General features: G+C 35.1%; 1 non-coding gene across 1 annotated transcript; it reads left to right on the forward strand.

Moving 5' to 3' along the window:
- The first annotated feature begins 13,891 nt into the window (after positions 1-13,891).
- Positions 13,892-13,998, forward strand: LOC145590247 (small nucleolar RNA R71). The gene has a single exon (XR_014101885.1). It is a non-coding gene; the product is annotated as a small nucleolar RNA R71 (small nucleolar RNA).
- Positions 13,999-17,467: the final 3,469 nt, after the last annotated feature.

The following is a 17,467-nucleotide window of genomic DNA, read 5'->3' on the forward strand; positions in this document are numbered from 1 at the left end:
AATAATAATTAATTAATTAATTACCAATTATTTACCAATAAATAACCATGAAAAATAAGATTTTCCATACATGGAAAATCCTAAAATCCTAGCTAGTTATTAGGTAATTTCGGCCATAATAATTAATTAGTTAAAAAAATTATTTTGCTTTAATTAAAATATCCGAAATATGTAAATAATCCGGTTTTTAAAATAGGATAAATGGGAAATCTTATCCAAAATAATAATTTGTTTTTAAAATACTTTTGGCGCCAAAATTCAAATATCATTTTGGCTCCAAGATTTAAATAGTAAGTTGAATTACTAAAATACCCTTTTTAAAAATAATAATTAATTAATTAATTAGGAAATACGGGGTATTATACACAAGTGGAAGCCCCTACAAAAATTTACAATTTAGATCAGAAGAAAAGAGATGAAAGAGAAAGAGAAAAGGAAAAAGTGAGGAAAACCTTCAAAAAAGCAGAAAAAATCTAGCAATGGAGGCTAGAAAAACCCTTCCAAGGGAAAACCCTAAAGGGAACCAAAAAACCCTTCCAAGGAAGAAACCTTTCAATAAACTATTAACCCCATTATCTTTCTTTTACAATTTCTTAATACTCCAACTCCCCTACTTACCTCTTATTTTAATTAAGTTAATTAGTTGCCTAAAATTATGTGCCAGTTAAACTGTAACACTTATTAAACACGAAGGGAGTAATTATTATGTGCACCTATGGGGCCTAGGGGTGCTAACCGAGCGAGTCGATCACGAGTAGAGGATTTCTTGACCGTGCTCGTTAAGTATCGAGTTGAGCCGAGTCGATCACGAGTTGCTCGTTTAGATGTTTAAGTCTCTTTAAATTCAAACATTTGTTGATTATATTTTTTTCTCTTTACATAAATTTTTCCTCAATTTTATTAATTTTAATTTATTAAGTATCAAGGTAAATACTTGTTTTTAAAGATAGAAGAATAGAAAAATATTGAAATTCTTTTACACTTATCGAGTTTCAAGCTGATTTGAGCGAGCACGAGCCAACATAAGTCGAGTTTTGACCGAGCGTTGACAGAGTTGAGTTTGAACTACTCGCGAGTTGCTCTGCTCAATTAGCACCTCTATGCACCATTGCACCACAAATAGGTGCACCACGTCTATACTTTTGTACATTTAGTAAAAAAAAAAAATTGAACGCTTTTATAAAAAATGAAAACATTTAGTAAAAAATATGAACACGTCACAAAAATTGAACATAAACATGCAATTTTATGTGTTCATATCAATCAATCAATAACAATATACTACAAGACACACCACACGTGTCAATTTCTGGTGTGTCTTTATTATTTTTTTTTCAATTTTTGGAAAAAAAAGCAATCTTTTTAAAAACTTTTATTTTAGGAAATTATCACATAATAATAATTGTCTTAATTAACCGTATAAAATAAGTAATAATCTTTTACATTCTATAGAGGGATCTGACAATCTAAGGTATGCATTTTGGGACTTTTGGCAACATATAATTACTTAATCTTTGAGATTTTTTTTAAGAATATAATCTTCATATACTTTACAATAATCACACCAAAAATATGTATCTTCTTCAACTATTTAATTAATTTTTTTTTCTTGAGGAAACTTCTTCTGCTATATATTTACTATACAACAAAAGATGGAATTTAATCGCAAAGATTAAAGATAGTATTACCCAACTACTCTTCTTAAAAAAAAATGTTGTCCAACATAATAATTTGTAGGGAAAAACCAAAATGGGAATTTACAAAACAAAATTGCATAATATTTAATGAAAAATCAAAATTAATTAACTTTTAATATTGAATTTTTTTTTAAAAAAAATCAGAGACATTAATTAATGAATAACATATGAGTTGTTATTGTTATAAACTATTTAGACCACATGAGGTATATATATACATTGCACTTGATTGTGATTAGATATATGGTTAGTGAGTAAACAACATACAACCTTAAACGATCTCAAGAAAAAGGGTTTATTTATTAATACCAATATCTCAATTTTTTTTTTTAATAAAGTCCTACTCTCTTAAGATTGTATATTTAATTTTAAAATACTCCTATTTATGATAAGTAAAACAATACATCAATTTGTGTTTGAAATTTTAAAATTACCCATATGATCAACGATACAATTTTAAAATACTCATTCGACTAAACAACTCTTTCACGTGATATTCTATGTTTATATTTTTGTAAAGACGTGAAATAAGAAGAAAATAATGTCAAAATTTGTTCACAATAATTTTAGATAATTTTTAATATTTTTAATTAAATATAATATTAAATTAACAATGAATATTAAAGTATACCGTGTATGACACGGAACCTAACCTAGTTTTATAAGGAAATATTCATTTTACATAAAGTAAATGTTCTGTTTATATTACAAAATTATTCAATTATTCCAAGTCAGACAAACTTCTTTCGAAAAATTGATGTTTATTATATAGTGTTGTATTTTAATATACTACATGTTCAAAATTGCGAACGTTAAGATTTTTCTACTAAATGTTTCAAATTTGCGATGGTCATATTTTTTTTACAAAATGTTCAAAAGTATAGGCGTGGTGCATTGCGATTGTTCATATTTATCAACTAAATGTTCAAAATTTGTGATGTTTAGATACTTTTACTAAATGTTCAAAATTTGCGATTGTTCAGGTTTGTTTTTTCTAAATGTTCAAAAGTTAAGCGTGGTGCATTGCAATGATTGTTAATTTTTTTCACTAAATTTTTAAAATTTGCGATGTTTAGATAATTTTTTTACTAAATGTTCAAAATTTGTAACATTGAACATGTGAGAGGATCCATTCATATTTTTTTACTAAATGTTCAGAAGTATAGACGTGGTACACCTATGGGTACACTACGGTGCACTTTAAAATTAGCGCGTATAAGACTTAGGCCCTCAGCCCATTGTCTATTGGACGGATCTGGCCCACTAATAAATCCCTTGCCTAGTGTAGTGCCTCCTCCTCTTGCTCCCCCCCTCTCTCTCTCAGTCCTCCATTGAAGCGCACTCTACATCTCACTTCACGTTCTCCATTAGGTAAGTTGTTGTATCTCTTACTAATATCATAAAAATCCATTGTTCATCTTTGATCGAAACTCTGAACTATTGGTTCTAAATAATACTCCCTCCGTCCCTTTATTACATGCTTATTTCTCATTTTGTACGGGAATTAAGAAAGTTAAAGATTCCTTAAAACTAATAATTGGGAGTATAAATATGCATGTGGGGTTAGAGTGAGATAGAGAGAAAGAAAAAGTGGTTGGGAATTAGGAGAGAGAAAGTATTAGGAATTGATGTTAAAATACAAAAAAGAAAAAGAAAAAGAAAAAGGGTGACAAATCATCAAAAAGAGAATAATATTGTAAAAAAGTACAACCTATAAATAGAAACAGACACTTAATTTTGATCACCCCAAAAAGGAATACAAGTATGTAATAAAGGGACGGAGGGAGGAATAAGATTAGGAAAGATCATAACCAGCAATTATGGTGCTAGAAAAGAAAATTATGAGCCTAATTTGATAATTGAATCACATATCCCAATTTTTATGTAAATTTGATAATTTGATAATTGAATCAAATTTGGTTGCTAATGCATTGCACAACCCTTTAATGTTAGACATCATGTTAGTTTATCATAGTTAATTATGTTCCGATACCACCCTAGATTCCTTCTCCTACCCTCAAAATCACACATAGTTAATTGTGTGATTTTGTTATTTCACTTTTGTTGAGTAAGTTATGTAATTTTCAAAGAAAATTGATCCTGAAAATAAGATTTATAATTGGTTTTGAAATTGTTTAACAATTTTTGCCTTTTTGTTTTGTTTTTCAATCTCCTAGAAAAAGATTTCAAGTATTAATATAATCTTATGTAAATTGCTTTTATTTTGACAGGATTAGCTGACATATATAATTTACAACATGGAAGATAATTTATGTGTTCTGGGTACTGATCTAGTTCAATATATTCTATTAAGCCTACCTCCTAAGTCAGTCTTGATGTTCAAGTGCACTTGTAAAAGGTGGTATGATTTTGTTTCAGACCCTATTTTTCAACATTCTTATTCTTCGAAGATGGTAAATTCTTGTTTCCCTGCTGGTATTTTTACACAACAAATTTGGCATTGTTGTCGTACTGCTGTTCTTTTACCCTTGTATACTAGTATGGATAGTAGAGAGTTAAGTACAAGTAGTTTATTAGATTTCCTCCCTGAAACAACTGCTTTGGTTGGCTCCTCAAATGGTATACTGTGTTGCCGCTCTTGTAAGGTTATTGCTATGCACATGTGTCATATCTGTGGCCGAATTCGTCCCTTTGAACCAGTAGTATTTCCAGTAGTATTTTATGTATGCAACCCAGCTACAAGGGAATGGATTTCCTTGAGGTTGCCTGAAGAGTATAAGTTGGGATTGGGGAGAGCTTTTGCTTTTTCTTTTGCTTTCGATCCTCGTGAACTGAGTTTTACGTTAGTTGGCATACAGTTTTCTCTAGATAAACCAGACTTTTGCTCCTTTGTTATTTATAATTCAAAGACCAAGACATGGAGAGTCACTAGAGAATTTATGTGTTTTGCTTCAAGGATTCGTCCTGAAAGCCATGCCTTTGTATCTGATCGATGTCACTGGATTACACATAATTCATCCCGCAATGGTATTCATGTTGTGTGCGAAGGTTTCTATGTGGTAGTATTTGACATCAGAAAAGAGTCGTGCCAAGTCATCAAGTTGCCACATATAACATCAGATGAGAATACTTCCCTAAGACGTTGCTTGGGAGAATACAACGGTTGTATTCACTATGTTTGTGCTTATATATATGAAATAAAGATTTGGCAGTTGAAGGACTATAATGAACCCCCTCATTGGGTACCTGCTGCGTTCAGGTTTCCATGTCTTGCTGATTACATGAATGTGCACTGGTGTGAGGAAGATAAATATCCTCGCGATGGTGACATCAAAGATGTATTTTGCACATATTTTAATCCCCTGTTTTTGTACAATGATGTCCTAATCATCGCAATGCCAGGAACATTATCTACCTACAATTTTAGATCTGGATAGCAGGTTCCAGATTTCAGCGGTCCTCTTAGGCAATTTCATTAAGAGAGAATGTGCTTGATATATAGTCCGTCTATCTATACGTTGAAGACGCTTGATTCTAGAGGGTCACCAGTTGAAAATGCTAGAGGGTCACCGGTTAAAGTTAGCTATTCTTGCACTCGCACTAGAAGAAGGAAGAAGTCCATCTTGCCTCCAAAACGATCTCCGTTATAATGGTATTTGCCCTGGTTTGATTTCTCAATCTCAAATTAGGTAAAGACAAAGGGTAGTAAAGTTAGTAAAGTTGTACTCCCTCCGTCCCTTAAGTTAGGAATAAATGCTAGAAGTAGAAATCTAATTAAGGGACGGAGGGAGTATTATTTAGCTAGGTCCTTTAAATAAGTCATGGTTAGAGAGTGATAACCTCAAGCTATTTTGAGAGTGATAGTGTAAAGCTATTAATCTGTCTTTCGTGAATCTTGCCATTTTCAATCAATATTCAAGCTTTAATCTTTATTTAATTGCATTGTCAAATCTGAAAAGGAAATGCCTTTTCTACAAGTGAGTAGCATGTTTCAGTTTTTAATTTTTTATTTGTAGGTAATGAAAAAATTCCTTACTTTGAATGTATTTTTAATACGAGTAGCAAGTTATTTTCTCTACAATATGTGGTTTACCGATCTATATAATCATTGTAGATTCCTTATGTTTAATTATTTTTGAAACTGTTTTCCCCATTAAAAAAAGTTATGATATTTACTTTGAGGTTGCCTGAAGGATTTAAGTTAGGGAGAGCTTTTGCTTTCGATCCTTATGAACTGAATTTTACATTAGTTGGCAAACAACATTCTCTAGATAAACCAGACATTTGCTCCTTTGTTATTTATTTATAATTCAAAGTTCAAGACATGGGAGTCTCTGGAGAATTTCTGTGTTTTGCTTCACAGATTCGTCCTGTAAGTCATGCACTTGCTCTGGCTTCTCTAAAAAAAAAAAAAAAATGATACTCCTTCCCACCTACATATTTATATAACAATAACTTTATCAGGATAATTGCTGAATCCCAAAAGAAGGAAAAAAAAAAAAAAGGAATGCTACTATCATGCAAATAACAAACAATTTCTCAGGGAATACAAAAGGCAGCCAGACAGAAGCACCTCGGATAACCAGATAATGTCATGATATCCACCATTACAGATATTATCCTTTGGTTTCTTTCAACCAGGAAGAATTAAATCAAGTATAAGCACATTCTCCAACTGAAATATTAGGTTCTCACCTGACCCAGACGATGCCACCCTGTTGATATCAATCACTAAACTAAAGAAAGTAGCAAAAATCTAAAAAGTTTTCCTAAAAATGAAATTATTGAAAGACTAGGAAGTTAGAATCAGTCCTGTTTACTGTTTAGGAGCTTGATCCATATTAGTAATGGTTCTTTTTCTAATATGCTCTTTAAAACCTTTTGCAAATCTTCTGCGTAATTCATCAGCATCTGGCATCTCCCCGGTATGATACCTTAACGGCTCAACCCCATAAGGTCAATCATAAGCAGTCGTTCTTGTACTTGTTTCAAACCCACTCGTTCTTGTACTTGTTTCTTTTCATTTGAATTCGACGATTCCATCTCCAAAGGACAAACAGATGCCTTTCAATTCATATCACAAAACAAAACATATAAGTACATTTAACAAACTTTACATTAAGACCCAACAATTTCTGTAAAAAGATACACAGTTGTCCCAGGAAATTATAGACTAAATCAGGAAATTACATGAACAAATAAATATAATTGGGAAAATAACCAAATACTCGTAATCAAATATCCCTAAACCCTAAATCAAGAACATGATTCGATTAAATTTTGACTCAATCATCAAATGTAATTGAAAGAATGGAATTCGATGCCTTCTCATTAGCAATACTGTGCAAATATATACAGCATACAAGTCAACTATAAGCCTACAATTATGGCTGTTGACAAGAAAACATAAGCCTACAAGTTAGGCCATATACATGCTAAGATATACATTAAAATATTTACTTAACTAAAATAACGATAAGTGCAATAAATTGAATATATAATAATTATATCATATATTCTAACACACCCCCGCAGTTGTAGTGGTAGGTGCACGAACGCTAAGGCTGTCCCGAAAATCATCAAATAGAACCCGAGGAAGTCTTTTTGTGAAGATATCTGCAATCTGATAACGGGAGGGAACATGGAGAACCCGAACTTCGCCTTTAGCTACTTTTTCACGAACAAAATGAATGCCCATTTCTATATGTTTGGTGTGTTGATGTTGCACCGAATTACTGGAAAGATAAATGGCACTCACGTTGTCACAGTATACCACGGTTGCTATAGTGATCGGACAATGTAGCTCTAGAAGTAAATTTCTGATCCAATAAGAATCAGAGACAACATTAGCAACGCCGCGGTACTCGGCCTCTGCACTAGATTTGGACAAAGTCGGTTGTCGTTTTGATGACCAAGAGACCTAGTTGTCACCAAGAAAAACACAATAACCCGAAGTGGAGCGTCGGGTGTCAGGGCATCTTCCCCAATCAGCATCAGTATAAGAAATGAGCTTTTTGAAGGAAGATTTATAAAGATGAAGACCATGAGATAAAGTACCTTGCAGATAACATAAAATACGTTTGAGGGCATTCATATGTTCGTTTTTGGGATTGTGCATGTGAAGGCATATCTGCTGTACTACATAAGAGACGTCGGGCCGAGTAAAAGTAAGATATTGCAATGCACCGTCCAGACTTCGATACTTAGTGGGATTCTCATATGGGACGTCAGCAGAGGCACTAAGTTTTGGTTTAGTGTCAACAGGCGTATGACATGGGCTACAGTTTGACATTCCGGCCCTGGCAATGATTTCTGTAGCATATTGTTTCTGGGACAAAAACATACTAGTTGTACTGTGAGTCACTGCAATCCCTAGAAAGAAACTCGGAGGACCAAGATCCTTCATAGCAAATTCATTTCCCAAAAGAGTCATAAAATGTTTTCTGAGATGAGTAGAAGATGCTGTCAGAATAATATCATCAACATATAACATAATGTAAGCCATCTCTGAACCCTGTTTGTAAATGAACAAAGAAGTATCAGATTTATTGTTAGAAAACCCAATTGTGGTGACAAAATCTGCAAATCGCCGATACCAGGCTCCACGAGCCTGTTTGAGACCATAAAGAGATTTTTTGAGTAAGCAAACATGATCAGGATGACTCTTGTCACCCCATAGGTTGGTGCATATAGACTGTTTCATTGAGATATCCACGCAAGAAGACATCTAATTGATGAATAGGCCATGATTTCGAAAGAGAAATGCTTAGAACAGTGCGAATGGTTGTCGGTTTTACAACCGGACTAAAAGTTTCATCACAATTAATACCTTGCCTCTGAGTTTTCCCATTACCTACAAGCCTTGCTTTATACCTCTCAAATGAACCATCAGATTTTTTCTTATGATGAAAAATCCACATTAACCTGATAACATTAACATCCGGTGGCCTCGGAACCAATTCCCATGTATCATTATTAATAAGACCATTATATTCATCTAACATTGCATTTTTCCAATTTGGATCACGAATAGCACTAACGGGGTCCTTGGGTAAAGGAGAGATGTTAGGTGTAGTCATGGTGTTTAAATTGTGAAAATATTTAGAATTAGGCTTAGCGATACCATATTTTGCTCTTGTGATCATGCTGTGGGAGATAGGTACAGGCTTTTGGCGTGTTGTTGTTTGGTCAAGGAGCGATGGTGGGGGAGAGGGAGGAGTGACAGGCTGGCCGAGCTGCAAGGAGGGTGTGTGAGTGCTCGGGTCAGGTTGCGGGGAAGGGGGAGAGCTGCAAAATTTGATAGGCGTGTCGCGTACCTAACAAAAATAACCTAACAAGACCACTACTATGTAGACGGGCAAGTAAGGGTCGGATCCCAAGAGACTATGGTTCAACTAATTAAATAGACTCAAGTAAATACTAAGCGAGTAACCAATCAATATCGATAGAATTAATAACTAAGAGCAATATCAACTAATAAGCAATGAATATAATACTATGGAATTAATCAAGAACTAAAAACATCTAAGATTAAGTATCCCCACTAACATGAATCAATGCAATAGAACAATCCCTTTCCCTCAATTAAATCAATAAACATTCCACAGGACAGATGCTCCCTAAAACAATACTAAGAGTTTCTTTCGATCAACTAATAGCTTCCCTAACATGCAATCATACCTATTTTCATGGAATCATACATATTAAAGACATTGAGAACGGCATCCTATAAGTCCTAGCAAGAACAATTAGCTATTTTCATGCATAAAAGCTCCAACTTTTAATTAGGGTTCTAAAATCAATTAAGAATCAACTTTCGTTGTAAACCTAATCACATTCAATAATACTATTTCTAGTTAATAATTGATAATAAAACCAACCCTAACAAAGAGGAATTATAAATTAATTAAATTGGGAATTGGGAATCAAATAACACATCAATCCATATTAGGGTTCAACCTAACCCTAGATTATGAAACTACTCACACATGATAATAGAAATAACAAGACAAATAATTAAAGAAAACATAATAACAATAGAAAATTAAAGAGATTAAAAATGAAAGAGAAATACTTGAAATTGAATTAAGATGAATGCTTCAATGGAGTTCTATGTTCTCTCTCACAAAACAACGTAGAATGGAAAAGGCTATAATGAAAATTAGATGTTTTAAAATAGGGTTAAAACCCCTATTTATACTTTCCTAAAAATAAACATAAAATAATAAAGGAAATAAATCTTCTGCGCACACGTACACGGCCGTGTGCTGATGGGTACACGACCGTGTAGCTGACCTATACTTGATCTTTAGATTTCATCATATACGTACACGATCGTGTAGCTGAGAGGTACACGACCGTGTAGGTAGACTTCATATGGAGATGGCATCACACGACCGTGTAGCTCGTGGTACACGACCATGTAGCAAACATTCATACTTGGAACTATCGCATGACCGTGTAGTTAAGGGTACACGGCCATGTAGCATGTAAGCGTGGATGGAAGAATCACACGACCATGTAGCTTATGGTACACGGCCATGTAGCATTATCATCAATCATCATCTAACACTCCAGCAAAGCTCTCCAATCCACCTCAAAATGTCGTGGCATCCTCATCATCATTCTAAATGCTCCATTTCATCCTGAAATCACAATATAACAACCAAACAACCAGAATAGAAGAAATCGAGTCCAACTTGGATAAAACATACAAAAACACGAACTATAAGTTGAAATTCTATGGTAAATGCATTCCAAATAACCCAAGAATAATGGTATAATATCGACTTATCAAACTCCCCCAAGCTAGATCAATGCTTGTCCTCAAGCATTGAAACATGAAACACAAGAAGAGTAAGATAGCCCCTCAAGCAAGAATATATGTGCCAATGAATTAAAACCAAGTAAAAAACAAGAAATGTAAGTCATTGATTATAAAACCACCATAAACTTCAAGCACTCGAAATTGACAACCAATATTTCCACACATCTCCCCTAACCAACTCAGTCATATATGAATAGCATCTCACTTTAGTTGTGCAAAATAAAACAAACAAGCCACTCATGTGTTTACAAGGGTTAGAATAAGAAATCACTCATCCTAATCGCAATTATGCACGTCGACTTCATGCAATTGTCCTCTTTAGATTTGCTAATAGATTTTCTCCACTTGTAAAGCGATGATGCAAGTATGGAAGTCATGAGATCCTAAATAAAGGTAGGCTTGGTTATATGGGGTTGGACGATGTCATTTGGGAATGTGGTGCTCAAAAATAACAAAAATCCTAATCCCACTACATAGTCAAATGTCGGGTTCAAACCAACCTTATATCCTCCGCACAACATACAAGCATGCCCTTATTCTCACTTTCCTTCACAAGACAACATAGATTTCCATGACAAATATTGTCTTTCTTTCTTCTTCATGGATTTCAATCTCGAATTCTCATGAAAACTTCACATTTTTTTTCCTCTTTTTCTCATTATTTTTTCTTTTTTTTCAACTTATTTTTTTCCTTGAAACTTAGAGCATACACAAACTTATTTTTCTGAATTTTTTCATTTTTGCTCTTGTTTTTAACTAACTTCTTTTTTTCTTTCTCTTTATTTTCCAAACATAACTCAACAGGGCATAAATTAATACATTGATTCTCCATCAAATAAACCTACAAAAAGGCTCTCAGGCGTAAAATGTAAGGCGACAAAGAAGGGAAATCGTGGCTCAAATTGGTTCATCCTAAGAGTTAATGTAAAATAAAAAGAAAATAGAATAAGCATCAAACACCTAAGAAGTTTTGGCTCTAATTATCTAAGAGGAACTTCAATCACTCTTCCACATTGCATCATAAGTCTCAAATAATCGTAAAGCAAATCCAAGAATCAAATTACAGGAAGGAAAATCTAACACACATGAAAAGAATGACTGAAATAAGATGTACCAGTCAACAATGGCTCAAAAGTCTCACATAGGTACTCAAGCTATCCATATTGGTCGAGCGGGGAGACCATTCTAGCCACAAACAAGTTCAATCCCAAGCCAATCAGTGAATGGGTTTTCAAAAACAAGTTTTTCAATTTTTAAAATTACACATATATTACATATCATCATTGAGGCATAGTCGTATATATACAACCCAAAGCAAAAAGTAATCTCTCCCCCAAGCTAAACTTCACATTGTCCTCAATGTGAACATATATCGAATAAGAACAAGCAAGAGAAAGCGAAAACTAGGCCCTACTAGCAGAGGAGGGATTATACCTAAGGGCGGAGCTGGGACCGCCCTAAAAAAACGTCGCATCATATCCCCAAGACACTAAAGAAAAACAAAAACAAAAACAAGAAATAGAAAATAAAGGGAAAAAAACAAAAAAAGGGAATGGGTTGCCTCCCATTTAGCGCTTGTTTAAGGTCATAAGCTCGACCTCCTTTTTTAGCTCAACCTGGATCACCACACGGAGAAGATACTCCGTGACATTGCTCATTAATATATCCACCTCCAAACAACTCCTTCAAATTAGAGTTGATGTGCTTTGTATCCGACCTTGTTTTGATGTAGTTAAATCCATCATGTGGTGGAATATAGTCATTTTTGCTCACAAGATTTCTATTAGAAACACACTTATCAACCCAAGGGTTAGTAGCATCAATTCTCAAACAAGTACCACCATCAAAAGTAAAATTATGGTCATTGAAAAGCTTAAACACAACTTGTTTATCTTGAGCTCTAATGGTCACTTGTCCTTTAGGTACATCTATTAAAGCTTGACTTGTAGCAAGAAAAGGGCGACCAAAGATAAGTGGGATCTTATGGTCTTCTTTCATATCCACTACAATAAAGTCAACAGGAAAGACAAGTTCACCAATTCCAACTAATACATCTTCAACTACACCCTTAGCGAGTCTAACAGTTCTATCAGCCATCTGAAGAGATACGGGGGAAGGTTTAAGGTTTTTCAAGCCTAATTTGTCATACACTGAAGAAGGCATTAAGTTAACACTAGCACCTAGATCACACAAGACCCTATCAAAATATGTTTCGTTTATCATGCAAGGGATAGTAAAACTACCGGGATCATGCAATTTAGGTGGTAGGCTATCATGTAAAAGATTAGAACATTGTTCCTTTACTACCAAATTTTCTAATCCTTTATCATTGTGATTATGATCTAAAATTCCTTTCACAAAATTTGCAAATTGAGGCATTTGAATTACAAGATCGGAAAAAGGAATGGTAGCATATACCTTTTTAAGAGTCTCAGAATACTTCCCAAAATGCTTATCGAGCACGGCTTTTGATAACCTTTGCGGGAAAGGCATCGGCTCCTCATATGCTTGTGGAGCGACATATTTGGGACCTTCTTTCTCATTCTTCTCTGTTCTTGACTCCACATTGCACGCTTTCTCTTCTAGTCCTCCTATAGTTGATTCAACACTCTTCACGAATATTGCATTGCATTGTTTCGTCTGGACTTTTGCTTGATCTTGAAGAGTTGTTAGATGACTCACTTGTTGTGAAAGTTGAGAAAGATGAGTCTCTATCCTCTTATTTTGAGCGGTGAGCAATTGGATTGAGTTTTGAAAATATTCATTTTGCTTTGCTTGTAGCTCAAATTGCCTTGATATAAGCTCTTGTTGTTGAATTTGGGAGGTAGTAAAATCCTTCATAATTGATTCAAGATCAAATGTTGAGGTCTGGGGTGGTGGTGGTTGTGTGGATTGATGATTGAAAGGTGCCCTTGCTTGAAAAGCGGATGGTGGTGGAGGATTCGTTATAGCTTGAGTGTTCTTGTATGAGAACCCTTGATGATTTCTCCACCCTTCATCAAATGGCCTTGTGGAGGTCTTGGTATAAAAAGCGTTAGCTTGCTCAATCGTCATTCCATCATAATTGGGTTGACACTCCCGCGCAGTATGGCCTTGCAATCCACACATTTGACAAGTTTCCATCGAGGGTCGAGGGGAATCAACTTGGAGTTGATTGACTTTATGAGTTAGTGCCTGCACAGAACTATTCAACATGGTTAGAGCATCAACATCATGTTTATTACCTATGTTGATAGCATTTCGTCCCCTTGGATGGTAATTATCATTAGCTGCCATCTTCTCAATCAAATCCTTCGCATCGGTTGGGTTCTTCGTCATGATAGAACCTCCGGACGCAGCGTCAATGTATATGCGAAACTCATGGGTCAAACCATTATAGAACGTTTGGATCAACATCCACTCTGGAATACCATGGTGAGGGCATTGTCTTTGCAATCGCTTAAATCTTCTCCATGCCTCATATAGGGATTCGTCATTGGATTGATGGAAAGTAGATAGCTCGTTCCTTAATTTTGCTGTTTTCTCTTGCCCCAAGAATTTGACAAGAAAGGCCTTGGCAAGCTTGTCCCACGTATCAAAAGAACCAATACCTTCATCTCGTAACCACTCCCTGGCTCTATCCCGTAGTGAAAAAGGGAAAAGGCGTAGTCTAATAGCATCATCAGTGACACCATTGAGCTTCATGGTGTCACACTTCTCCAAGAAACTATCAATGTGACTCACTGGGCAATCATTAGGTGAGCCCGCAAAAGAATCATTGGAGATGAACTGTATGAATTGGGGCTTCAACTCAAAACTCTGAGCGGTGACAGGTGGTCTAACAATACTAGAGAGGAATCCGGTTGTTGTATCAGGAATTCCATACTCTAAAAGAGATTTATTTCCTAGATCGCCCATGTCTCTTGTATTTCGATTTTTCCTCCTTTTACTTCTTCGTCTTCTTGCAGTAGCTTCAATCTCAGAATCAAAAGGTGTTAAATCATCTGAACCTGAACTTCGAGTTTGCATGCAACTAAGAAACTAAAAGCAAAGAAATCAAAAACACAAGGAACAATAGCCGAAGCAACAAAATAAATGCTTAGTAAAAACGAATCACAAATAACTAGAATGAAACCGTTAGTCCCCGGCAACGGCGCCAAAATTTGATAGGCGTGTCGCGTACCTAACAAAAATAACCTAACAAGACCACTACTATGTAGACGGGCAAGTAAGGGTCGGATCCCAAGAGACTATGGTTCAACTAATTAAATAAACTCAAGTAAATACTAAGCGAGTAACCAATCAATATCGATAGAATTAATAACTAAGAGCAATATCAACTAATAAGCAATGAATATAATACTATGGAATTAATCAAGAACTAAAAACATCTAAGATTAAGTATCCCCACTAACATGAATCAATGCAATAGAACAATCCCTTTCCCTCAATTAAATCAATAAACATTCCACAGGACAGATGCTCCCTAAAACAATACTAAGAGTTTCTTTCGATCAACTAATAGCTTCCCTAACATGCAATCATACCTATTTTCATGGAATCATACATATTAAAGACATTGAGAACGGCATCCTATAAGTCCTAGCAAGAACAATTAGCTATTTTCATGCATAAAAGCTCCAACTTTTAATTAGGGTTCTAAAATCAATTAAGAATCAACTTTCGTTGTAAACCTAATCACATTCAATAATACTATTTCTAGTTAATAATTGATAATAAAACCAACCCTAACAAAGAGGAATTATAAATTAATTAAATTGGGAATTGGGAATCAAATAACACATCAATCCATATTAGGGTTCAACCTAACCCTAGATTATGAAACTACTCACACATGATAATAGAAATAACAAGACAAATAATTAAAGAAAACATAATAACAATAGAAAATTAAAGAGATTAAAAATGAAAGAGAAATACTTGAAATTGAATTAAGATGAATGCTTCAATGGAGTTCTATGTTCTCTCTCACAAAACAACGTAGAATGGAAAAGGCTATAATGAAAATTAGATGTTTTAAAATAGGGTTAAAACCCCTATTTATACTTTCCTAAAAATAAACATAAAATAATAAAGGAAATAAATCTTCTGCGCACACGTACACGGCCGTGTGCTGATGGGTACACGACCGTGTAGCTGACCTATACTTGATCTTTAGATTTCATCATATACGTACACGATCGTGTAGCTGAGAGGTACACGACCGTGTAGGTAGACTTCATATGGAGATGGCATCACACGACCGTGTAGCTCGTGGTACACGACCATGTAGCAAACATTCATACTTGGAACTATCGCATGACCGTGTAGTTAAGGGTACACGGCCATGTAGCATGTAAGCGTGGATGGAAGAATCACACGACCATGTAGCTTATGGTACACGGCCATGTAGCATTATCATCAATCATCATCTAACACTCCAGCAAAGCTCTCCAATCCACCTCAAAATGTCGTGGCATCCTCATCATCATTCTAAATGCTCCATTTCATCCTGAAATCACAATATAACAACCAAACAACCAGAATAGAAGAAATCGAGTCCAACTTGGATAAAACATACAAAAACACGAACTATAAGTTGAAATTCTATGGTAAATGCATTCCAAATAACCCAAGAATAATGGTATAATATCGACTTATCAAGCTGCAGCTAACAGTGCGAGGGGAGGGGGGGATGCCAAGAACTCGAGTCTAGGTGGACGACCTAGCGGGCGCTGGAGAACCAACAGCTGTAGCAGAATCCGTGGCTGGGGTAGCCTGGCTCGACCCAATGCCCGAGTGGTGAACGATGGGTGTGGCTGCCCCTGTGTCAGGAGGTGTGAAGGGAGGTTAAGGAGTGCTTTGTGCTTTTAAATGGGAAATTAATGGATTATAATCCAAAAAATTATAATCCTCTATTTGAGGTGAGTGAATTGGAGAAAGGGAACTCAGTTTCGACAAATTTCACATTACGACAAATAAGAATTTTTCCATTGGACATGTCCTAGCACTTAGAACCACGATGGTTTGAGGCGGGTCCTAGGTAGACACAAGGAGTGGACCGTTCTTGCAATTTATGTATAGAAGTGGTAGGAAAGAGAGGAAAACAAAGACAACCAAAAACACGCAATTCAGAATAAATTGGATCGCATTGATATAGAATTTGAGTAGGTGACTGAAATCCTAGAACTTTGGTTGGAAAGATGAGATAAGTAGCTATTTCTAAGGCATGGTGCCAAAAAGAGAGAGGTAGGGAGGCATGATCAAGTAAGGTCCGAATGATATTATTTATTGATTTAATGTGTCGCTCGGCTTTTCCATTTTGAGGGGAAGTGTGGGGACAAGAAAGGCGAAATAGCATACCATGGTGATCAAAGTATTCTTTAAAAGTCCCATTTATATATTCAGTGCCATTGTCACATTGAAAAGTTTTTATGTTACGTTCGAATTGTGTTTGAACAATTGAATGAAAGTATTTGAACAAGTGTTTTACTTGGAATTTTTGCAATGGGAAAAGTCCATAAAAACTTGCTATAATCATCAAGAAACAAAACATAATAACAATGGCCGGAGAACTAATAATAGGAGATGTCCAAAGATCATTATGAATAATGTCAAAAGGAAGAACAGTGTGCGACACAAAATCAAAAAAAGGAAATTTTGATAGTTTTTCTAAAGGACAAGAAGAACAAAAAGAATTACAAGCCTTATTACAATCAATTAATTTTTTTACTACTTAGAGATCTAAGAACAGGAGCACCGGGATGACCCAAGCGTTGATGCCAGGGATCGGAAGTGATAGCAGTAAAGGCAGAGTGATTGTCATGAGAGTTGGCTTGTGAATTGGAGAAGAGAAAAGGTCCCCCGCACTGTCACATCTCAGAAGTTCGGTTCCCATCTGTAAGTCATTCATAGAAAACCCAAAGGGATCAAATTCAATTGAAACCATATTATCAGTAGTGAATTTACGGACTGAAATCAAATTTTTGATTAATTTAGGAGC

This window comes from Chenopodium album, chromosome 17, assembly GCF_948465745.1.
Source record: "Chenopodium album chromosome 17, dcCheAlbu1.1, whole genome shotgun sequence".
Taxonomy (NCBI): domain Eukaryota; kingdom Viridiplantae; phylum Streptophyta; class Magnoliopsida; order Caryophyllales; family Amaranthaceae; genus Chenopodium; species Chenopodium album.